The sequence below is a fragment of the Cryptotermes secundus genome, unplaced genomic scaffold, assembly GCF_002891405.2.
Source record: "Cryptotermes secundus unplaced genomic scaffold, Csec_1.0 scaffold826, whole genome shotgun sequence".
NCBI lineage: Eukaryota > Metazoa > Arthropoda > Insecta > Blattodea > Kalotermitidae > Cryptotermes > Cryptotermes secundus.
Genome location: NW_019743162.1, coordinates 119,363 through 128,818, shown reverse-complemented (window position 1 = coordinate 128,818; position 9,456 = coordinate 119,363). Strand labels below are relative to the sequence as shown.

Genomic DNA, 9,456 nt, shown 5'->3' with positions numbered 1-9,456 from the left:
GCATCAATCAAAACGATGAATGAATGGTAAAAGGTACAATTTCCCAGAACAGTTTGGGGCCCCTAGGAAGTCGGGGGCACAAGTAGTCGCTTAGTTCGCTTACGGGAAAATCCGCCTTTGATAAGTCTTAATAACTTCAATATATGAGGACATATGTAGGCAATATGATAATGAAAATACAATTCACTACCTAACATAAGAGTAGGATCTTCAACTTAATCAGCATGCACCACAACATCACCATTGTAACCAAAATGGATACCGTTCGTTTTACGAGCAAAAGAAATTATATCAGTTTTAAGGAGGTCAATTTTCCTATAATTTTAAAACATCACTTTGCACGGAATCAGTATAAAGTTAGAGTAACTTACAAACCTGAGCAGGCTTTGCGTCAAGAAACATTTTTAGACCATCAGCAGGAAAAACAAATTGTGGCACATAAATCGACAATAAAAGAGGTTCCAACGTGAAACCTTGAGACATTCCTGGAAAACCCGAAAATAATTTTAAAAAGAGAAAAAAAAAAGGAAAATTTTAGTGACAATAAATTTGGATCTAAGCAAGATGACGTCCTGTTGTTCCAAAAATTTGTATAACTGAAGATTATAAGGGATTTTAAAAAAGGCTTCGCTAAGATCCAAGTGCCCCTAAATGGAATCAATAGGCCTATACCGACGCAAACTTATAGCTATTGTTAACAGAGTTTAAGTATTCGTAATTAAATTAGTTACAATAGCTTTTTAATTCTCAAAACCATGCTGAATGGACGTAGTTTAAATTTAAAATAAAACGAAAGCTGCTCATGCTTTACAATTTCAAGTATTTTGGGGAAATATTTAAAATTGCAACTGGTCTATAATCAGTCGCCAATACACTGTCGCCCTTCTGAAAAATAAGCACAACAGCCGTTTGCTTCCGTAAAGACGGAAATTTCGCTTTTAATAAACTAAGATTAGAAATGTAGCTTAAAAGATTCGTAACAAAACTGGAGATTTCACCCGGCCGATGAACTAAGATGCAGTATCGTCTGAATCACATCAGAGCCGGAAATAGCAGAAACATTTAAAAAGACGGAAGAGTAATATCGGCATTTTTTGGGATACTGACATAGGGGGAATTATTATAAATTGAACAAAAATAAGTTGGGTGACGGAATGGACATTCCTTTTAAAATAGGAATATATTTTGAAAAGTCTGTTTTGGTTATGCCTTCAGGTTATTATCCATACATTCTAACCGACGAAAACTGTCAGTATTAACGGCAAATAATAATGAGACTAAGAAAAAGTACCATAGTGGAAATCAGGGTTGGATTTGTTTTCTCTTAAAAATACTGAAATTTATTTCCTCATATGCACAATACACATTGTCACGTGTCACAATGACTACAGACGGGGTTCGTATTCGTAATTGGATTTATTAGCCATTTACAAGTCGTAACTAACATTAATCATTATACTACTGCTAATTGATAATTGTTCTGTCTTCCCCGAAGTATCTTGAATTGCGAAGAGACCAGTGGTTGTGGGTCCTCGTAGAATATCGTGTTTATATTCGTGTCTCTCCCATTTGTCTGAATATCTTCTGTTCTTTCCCACTGCACTCAATGAATGTTTCAGCTACACTACAAGTTGGGCCGCACCATAGCTCAAGCGGTTAGTCGCTGGCTTCCCACAGCGGCGGCCCGGGTTCAAACCAGGGTCTGGTGGACAAAGTGGCGCTGGGGTAGGTTTTCTCCGAGTACTTCGATTTCCCCTGCCAATCTTCATTCCACCAATTGCTCCACAATCACCCTCAGCTATCATCTGGGGCTGGTACAACAGGCCAGAAGTGGCCTCAGTACAAGGGACTTAGTCCCATCCCACTAGCAATAAAAAAATACAATGCAAGAAATCTGCGTGGTAACATCTTAGGCTTCTTGTGCTGTCTGTAGCATTAAATAAGACTGCGTGTTTATGTAGAGTGGCATGTCTGCAATATGAATATGGTTAAAAGTTTATCAAAACACCGTGTAAAAGATAGGCCAGGCTAGAGTTAGCAATACTTTCAAGGTCGATATTACAGCAGCTTAGAGTTGGCACTAAAAACATACTGCGAAGAGGTGTTAAGCCGAATTCGTAGGAAACCGTGCCACAGCTCAGGCGGTTGGTCGCTGGCTTCTCACCGCGGCATCCCGACTTCGTTCCCAGGTGATGGGATTTGTGGTGGATGAAATAGCAGTGGGGCTGGTTTTCTCCAAGTACTTCGGTTTTTCCTGTCAGTTCTTGTTCCATCAACAGCTCCATATTCATTAATCATACTGTTATCGAGGCTATAAGTCTCGTTATATTAAAACAAAACTGAGGAGCAATTCAATGCCACACACATTTGTTGCTGTTATTATCAGAGGACTTAAGGATACAGTCAGTCGGGTCCAGTACGCAACAGAAAGAGTACACACCCTTGCTAACGCACCTATCCATCTGTGCAATCCGTTCATGGCAGAAGGCACACAAGATTCCAGAGGAATCATATCCTTTCCCAACCCAAGGGAGCACTGCATGTCTACCAAGAAGAGTAAGATATTCAGCTGCAGGTCATAGCCGGGAATAGTCCCTTTAATATGTTCTTGGCAAACACAAAATGGGCTTAAAGTTGATAAGAAGGGCATTCTTATTATATGAATGTAAACTCTTGTAAGTTTTAATATTTAAATAAGAACACAAGTTTCATTCTTTTTCTTCAAATTATGGCATCGGGAAAGGGGAGTAGGTGCAATTTTATTTGTCCTGGCCCCACCTCTTCAGCCAATCACGAGCCACCACTGGTTGTTCAGCATTCATTAACCAATGATGGCCTACTGAGCAACAGTTGATTTCGTTTCCAGGCAACACAGTCAAGGTCAATCATATATGAGAAGGTATGTGCACCATCTTTGTGCTAATTTTTCTTCTTATTGTAATATTTCAAACAATTAGAAAAGCAATGCAGAAAAGAAGACTTTTTTAATTTTGCATATGGAATGGATAGATTTATACCTTCAAGCCCTGTGGCAGTGACATTATAAACTGCAGAGTCAACAGAATTTTCATTATGAACACATGATCAGTCAACATTCAGTAAATATTGTAAAGCAACTGATAATCATGTTGAGCATAGCTGCAATGAAGGATCAAGGAATTATGAGAATAATCAAATTTAATTTAAAATCAGGGACAATTAGTGGGTGGTGCTTACTAGGAGTTATCACAGAAAAATCAGAAATAAAAACCCTTGAGTCACTGATATTATCTATATAAATAAAATTGAGTAGTGCACTATTTGCAATAGAACTGTAGCAGTGACTGCAACCAAGAAAGTAAGAGGTGACATGGATTGTCTTTCAATTAATTTTATTGTAATAATCACTTGGAAAGTGGTGTGCCATTAATCCAATCAGAGTTTGGCACATTTAAACCACTTATCATAACTACTTCAAAAATTAAATTACTTAAATTTTGTTACAAATAGTTTAAATACTCTTCTGTAATCTGGAACAGAATGTTTTGCCATTAGTAAATTAACATTAGCAGGAACTTCAGCTCACATACTCTTCAGTAATTTCATGTCATATCTCCATTTGACATTATGAAATGATTTGGAAACTGCAATTTGCACTCCACCTTCACTTGCTGCACCAAATTAAAGTAGTCGCTACCAGTACAAAATACAAAGTAAGTCTGGGAAAAGATTATGACTAAAAACTGTATTATTTATCTAGGTTTCAGTACTGCAGGAAGTTTTCTAATATGAAACCACTGCATTTGATTCATAGCGCTACGACATTTTGATTAAAAAAATATAAAAATCACAATGGTTTAAAACCATTATCGCATAGGACCAGAGCTATCTCCACCCCACCCCCATCAGAACTACTGTGTCTCAAATTGGCTTAATATTTGCTAAAATAGTGGGGACCTCATATCAAGGCCATAACAAGGAGCAATTAAGTAAACATCTGATCAGACCAGTGTTATTCATAGATGGAAAACCTTTTTCATTAACTGATATATGAAATGAGACACACGCATTGAACTTTGTCTCCAGTCTAGTACAGGCCAGTGTTGCTGCATCCTGTTGCACTGTGTATTCACTTCACAGTCTCTGTGAAACTTTGTCCATATATTAAAATTCACACTTTCAAGGCCCCTACTCATGTATTTAATACTATATGTTTCGGCCTAACCCAATTGGTCATCATCAGGTGTGTATGATTGTAGATGAAAACTGTTGCTCTGTTGTATGTTGCATTTTACAAGAAATGTAAAAATGCTTATATAATATTTTATTTTTTAGATTATCATCTCGTGGTTATTTCTGTTGTATTACACACAGCACAAAGGAAGGATACTAACACACAAAAAACAGACACCAGCCCAACAACATGTGTGCAGAACAAAAGTAACCATGATAGTTACTATAGGATTCTGACGATGGTGTATAACACACTGATATGTTGGGTTTTTGGACTTTATCCATCGTACAAAAAGTCCAAAAACCCAACATATCAGTGTGTTATACACCATCGTCAGAATCCTATAGTAACTATCATGGTTACTTTTGTTCTGCACACATGTTGTTGGGCTGGTGTCTGTTTTTTGTGTGTTAGTATCCTTCCTTTGTGCTGTGTGTAATACAACAGAAATAACCACGAGATGATAATCTAAAAAATAAAATATTATATAAGCATTTTTACATTTCTTGTAAAATGCAACATACAACAGAGCAACAGTTTTCATCTACAATCATACACACCTGATGATGACCAATTGGGTTAGGCCGAAACATATAGTATTAAATACATGAGTAGGGGCCTTGAAAGTGTGAATTTTAATATATGGACAAAGTTTCACAGAGACTGTGAAGTGAATACACAGTGCAACAGGATGCAGCAACACTGGCCTGTACTAGACTGGAGACAAAGTTCAATGCGTGTGTCTCATTTCATATATCAGTTAATGAAAAAGGTTTTCCATCTATGAATAACACTGGTCTGATCAGATGTTTACTTAATTGCTCCTTGTTATGGCCTTGATATGAGGTCCCCACTATTTTAGCAAATATTAAGCCAATTTGAGACACAGTAGTTCTGATGGGGGTGGGGTGGAGATAGCTCTGGTCCTATNATAATGAGAAGAGACACTGCGCCTTAGAAGTGGGAATTTTAATATACTGACAAAGTTGTAGATACCAGTCATAATGTTTTGTTTGCTAGTGTCAAATATGATACAGCAACCGCAAAATATGAAAACATCCAAACACCTGCAACAGCTATAAGATAAATATTAGATGGCCTGTAAAATGGAGAATCCTGACATTATACACAATTATAAAAAGTAACACAGTGGAAGAAGACAAAACCCAATAATGCCATTACTTTTGGCTTTGAACTACTTTTACTCTGGTGTGTTTGTTTTCTCATTACTTTAACAATTCTACCTTCAGAGATCACAGAATAATGTGAGTTGCGATGACACTCAAAGGAAGCAGGTATCCTGAAGTTCCAGCATAGGCTGAAGGAAAATGAAGTCCAGACAGCTAGTTCCCCAGTTCAGATTTGTCCTCATGTGACGTACGAGTGACAGCCACTACACTGTGAACTACCAAGCAAAGAATTAATTATAGAAATGTCTGTACCAAACCTTCACTCAATAATTCAATATTCTCTGTGAATGCAGAAGTGAAACAGAAATGAAAAGACAGGTATCTATCTATGGCCAACTAATATTATTATTACAAATGTCAGTTTTGTACAACTTATTCTGCACATTCAACCTCCTTCAATCAATACATAAAGTACCACATTTTACAAGTTCAACTCCAGAATTCTAAATAACAGATTATTGAAGTTACAAGAAATTTCTTATAAAAGTAACATCAAGTTGTACTACTCCACAGGTTCAACAATGAGAACTACTGGAAAAACCTTAAAAAGTTAACAATGAAGCAATATCCAAGTTCTCACAAGGTCTTATTCCAAATATAACATTCTACCTTCTGCTGTCATCCACAGTCAAGGCACTGTGGCCAGTCAAACTGTCACCTCTCTTGGGAAATATTATTTTTTGTATGATAGACTGAAAAACCTGTCATATGTTATCCTTCAAAGAATATAACCAAAATTTTTTAATATTTACTACTATTTTTCCAGTTAGATGACATATCTTTAAAATTCCATGTACCTTATCCATGACAATTTTAAAGGCAATGAACAGACTAATTTCCATAAAGCAGAGTCCTTCTTCAGAAGCCAATAGTCATCTAGCCATTTGAGAAATTAAACAATTTCTTTGGAATCCAGTGGTTCATTACTATGTTTACAAGAACTTGCCACTGGGCTTTACCCTCTGCCAGATGACTCAAGCCCATATCATCACACACTGTTTCCCTAAGACCCACTTCAATGTTACTGATCCAACAATTTGAAATAAAGAATGTCAGATAGTTCAAACCTCAAAGAATTTTGTATTCATAGTTATAAAACATGAAATTAATTACTTAAGAGAAGGAAAGGATGATGAGAACATGGAACCAATCTTATTGTACCTTTCTAAAAATACAATATGGGGGTCAGTAGAAGTTACCCATGGGAAGGCCAATCCATAATACTGTACATTTGATAACACTAGCAAAGTGAATAATTAAGGAGCTGTACAGCATTCCAGGATAGGGACAACAGATTCAAGAAATTTTTATGAAATTCTGCAATTGACACCAATATACGATTCCACTAATACATCTTGTATTTCCATAGTGTTAATTTAAATTTTTTTAAGCACTGTGCATAATAACAGTGGGGTAGAATGTAATTCCAACAGTTTTATCATTTTATGAAGCCTTATAAAGCTACCTGTTATGCCCCAAATGTTATGTACAAGTAGATATGTTTTTTGGGTAAATTTGGAATAAGTGTGTCTAGACTTTAAGATTAAGAAATAGAAATAACGAAATGTACCAGTAGTGAGGTAATCGCTTTGTAATCAGAATGTTAGCACGACAGTGTAATAACGCTGACACTGAGGAAGAGGCTATATGAAGTGGGACATAAAGAACTAGGGCATTAGAAATCGCTGAGTTGGAGAGGGCGGTAGACCTGAAAGAGCCAAACCTCTTTGGATAAACAGCCAATGAATGGGCCACACCGACCCCAAATCATGTCAGGATGGGTGGGTGAATACACCCCCGGAACCCAGCGAGTCAGCAAAAAGAGGGTACATGAACTCTAGAGGAAGCGATCAAAAAAAGATTATTAATTGTCATTAGAGTGCGGCCGTAGGCTATCGCCGAGAGAAAGATGGTGATGAGTAGATACTGGTTGGTGGCGAGCGCCTGTCTCATCAGCTCAAGTAAGTGTACTTACTTCATATAAGCCATGAACCTTAAGTGTGATAATATTAAAGTGCAAACCCCAGGGAGAGAAAGTGAAAACTAGATGGACTAGGTTTACAGAGAAAGAGAGACAGAGGTATAGGATACCCAATAGCAGGGTGACAGGAGTAGAACTAAGGTGTACTACAGGATAATAACCCTCATGTAATGCGAACCGGCAAACGTCGGCAAAGTGTGTATATATTATGTATATAGCGACATAGGTGAATAGAGTAGGATAGAAATGCGCTGTGATGTTAATTGAACTTAGCCTTCCCTCAAGTGTTACCATCCTCCCTGAATGCTCCTGCATCTCCTGAATCCTTCAGGAGAATTGCAAACTCAAGCCAAGGCGGCAGATACGTCAGTGATTGTAAATTTACCTGATCCCCCCCCTTACGGCATAACAAGACGGTGGCAGCAGGACGCCTCGGTGACAGCGGCGGGATACCTCCACGCCCCCTGTCACCACGGCATAATACTACCTGATATTGGAGAAAAAATGGGAGTACAATGAGACAGTACATCAGCTATTCATAGACTTCAAGAAATCCTATGATTCAGTTAGGAGGGAAGTATTGTATAATAATCTGGCAGAGTTTGGGATACCCATGAAACTACACGTAGTTAAGCTGATTAAAATGTGTTTAAACGAAATGTAAAGTCCGTATAGGTAAACATTTGTCTGATAATGTTCCTATTCAGAATGGTCTAAAACAAGGAGATGCTTTATTGCCACTCCTTTTCAACTTTGCTTCAGAATATGCCATTAGGAAAGTCCAGGGAAACCAGGTGGGACTGAAATTAAACGGGACACATCAGCTGTTGGCCTATGCCGATGATGTGAATCTACTGGGTGATAATGTAGATACCATAAAGAAAAACACACAAACTTTAACTGACACAAGTAAAGAGGTTGGTCTAGAAGTAAACACTGAGAAAACTAAGTAAATGTTGCTGTCTTGTCACCAAAATCATGATATAAAAATAGGAAACAGATGTTTGGAAAATGTGGTACAATTCAGATATTTGGGAACAACGATAACAGATCGAAACCTGATTCCGGAGGAAATTAAGAGGTGATTGAACTCGGGTAATGCTTGCTACTATTCGGTCCAGAACCTTTTGTCTTCTCGTCTGCTGTCCAAAAACATAAAATTAGAATATACAAAAGTATAATTTTGCCTGTGGTTCTGTATGGGTGCGAAATTTGGTCTCTGACATTAAGGGAGGAACATAGACTGAGGGTGTTTGAGGACAGGGTGTCGAGGAGAATATTTGGACTGAAGAGAGATGAAGTGACAGGAGGTTGGAGAAAACTGCAAATGAGGAGCTTCATAACTTGTATTCTTCTCCAAGTATAATTAGAATGACCAAGTCAAGGAGGATGAGGTGGGCGGGGCATGTAGCATGAATGGGGGATATGAAGAGTGCGTATAGGATATTGGTGGGAAAGCCAGAAGAAAAGAGACCACTGGGAAGACCAAGGCGTAGGTGGGTGGACAATATTAAAATTAATCTTAGATAGGATGGGATGGTATCGATTGGATTGATCTTGCTCAGGATAGAGACCAGTGGAGGACTCTTGTGAACACGGCAATGAACCTTCGGGTTCCATAAAATGCTGGGAAATTCTTGAGTAGCTGCAGAATTGGCGGCTCCTCCAGAAGGGCTCAGCTCCACGGTAAGTAAGTAAGGTTCAAAGCTACCTAATATGAGCATGCATATTTATCACCGGAGAAATCAAGTTTTAAAAATTATCAGGTAATTAATGGCTTCTAACATTTAAGCAACAGTGTCTTAATATTTTTTGCAAATTTAAGCTGCCAGTGGACCGCCTCTGTGTTCTAGTGGTCAGCGTTCCTGACTACAGATCCAGAGGTCCGGGTTCGATTCCCGGCGCTACCAGACTTTTTCAGAGAAGTAGTGGGCCTGGAACGGGGTTCACTCAGCCTTGTGATGATAATTGAGGAGCTATTTCAAGGAAATAGCGGCTCCGGTCTAGAAAACTGAAATTAACTGCCGTGGGGATTGGTTGCGCTGACCACGCAACACCCTCTATTCGCAAAA

At 38.1% G+C, this 9,456-nt stretch overlaps 1 long non-coding RNA gene across 1 annotated transcript; it reads right to left on the bottom strand.

The window, feature by feature from the left end:
- Positions 1-5,726: 5,726 nt before the first annotated feature.
- Positions 5,727-7,901, bottom strand: LOC111873960. The gene is made up of 2 exons (XR_002844464.2): positions 7,127-7,901; positions 5,727-5,988 (listed from the first exon to the last, which is right to left on the bottom strand). It is a non-coding gene; the product is annotated as an uncharacterized LOC111873960 (long non-coding RNA).
- Between the last annotated feature and the right edge of the window lie 1,555 nt (positions 7,902-9,456).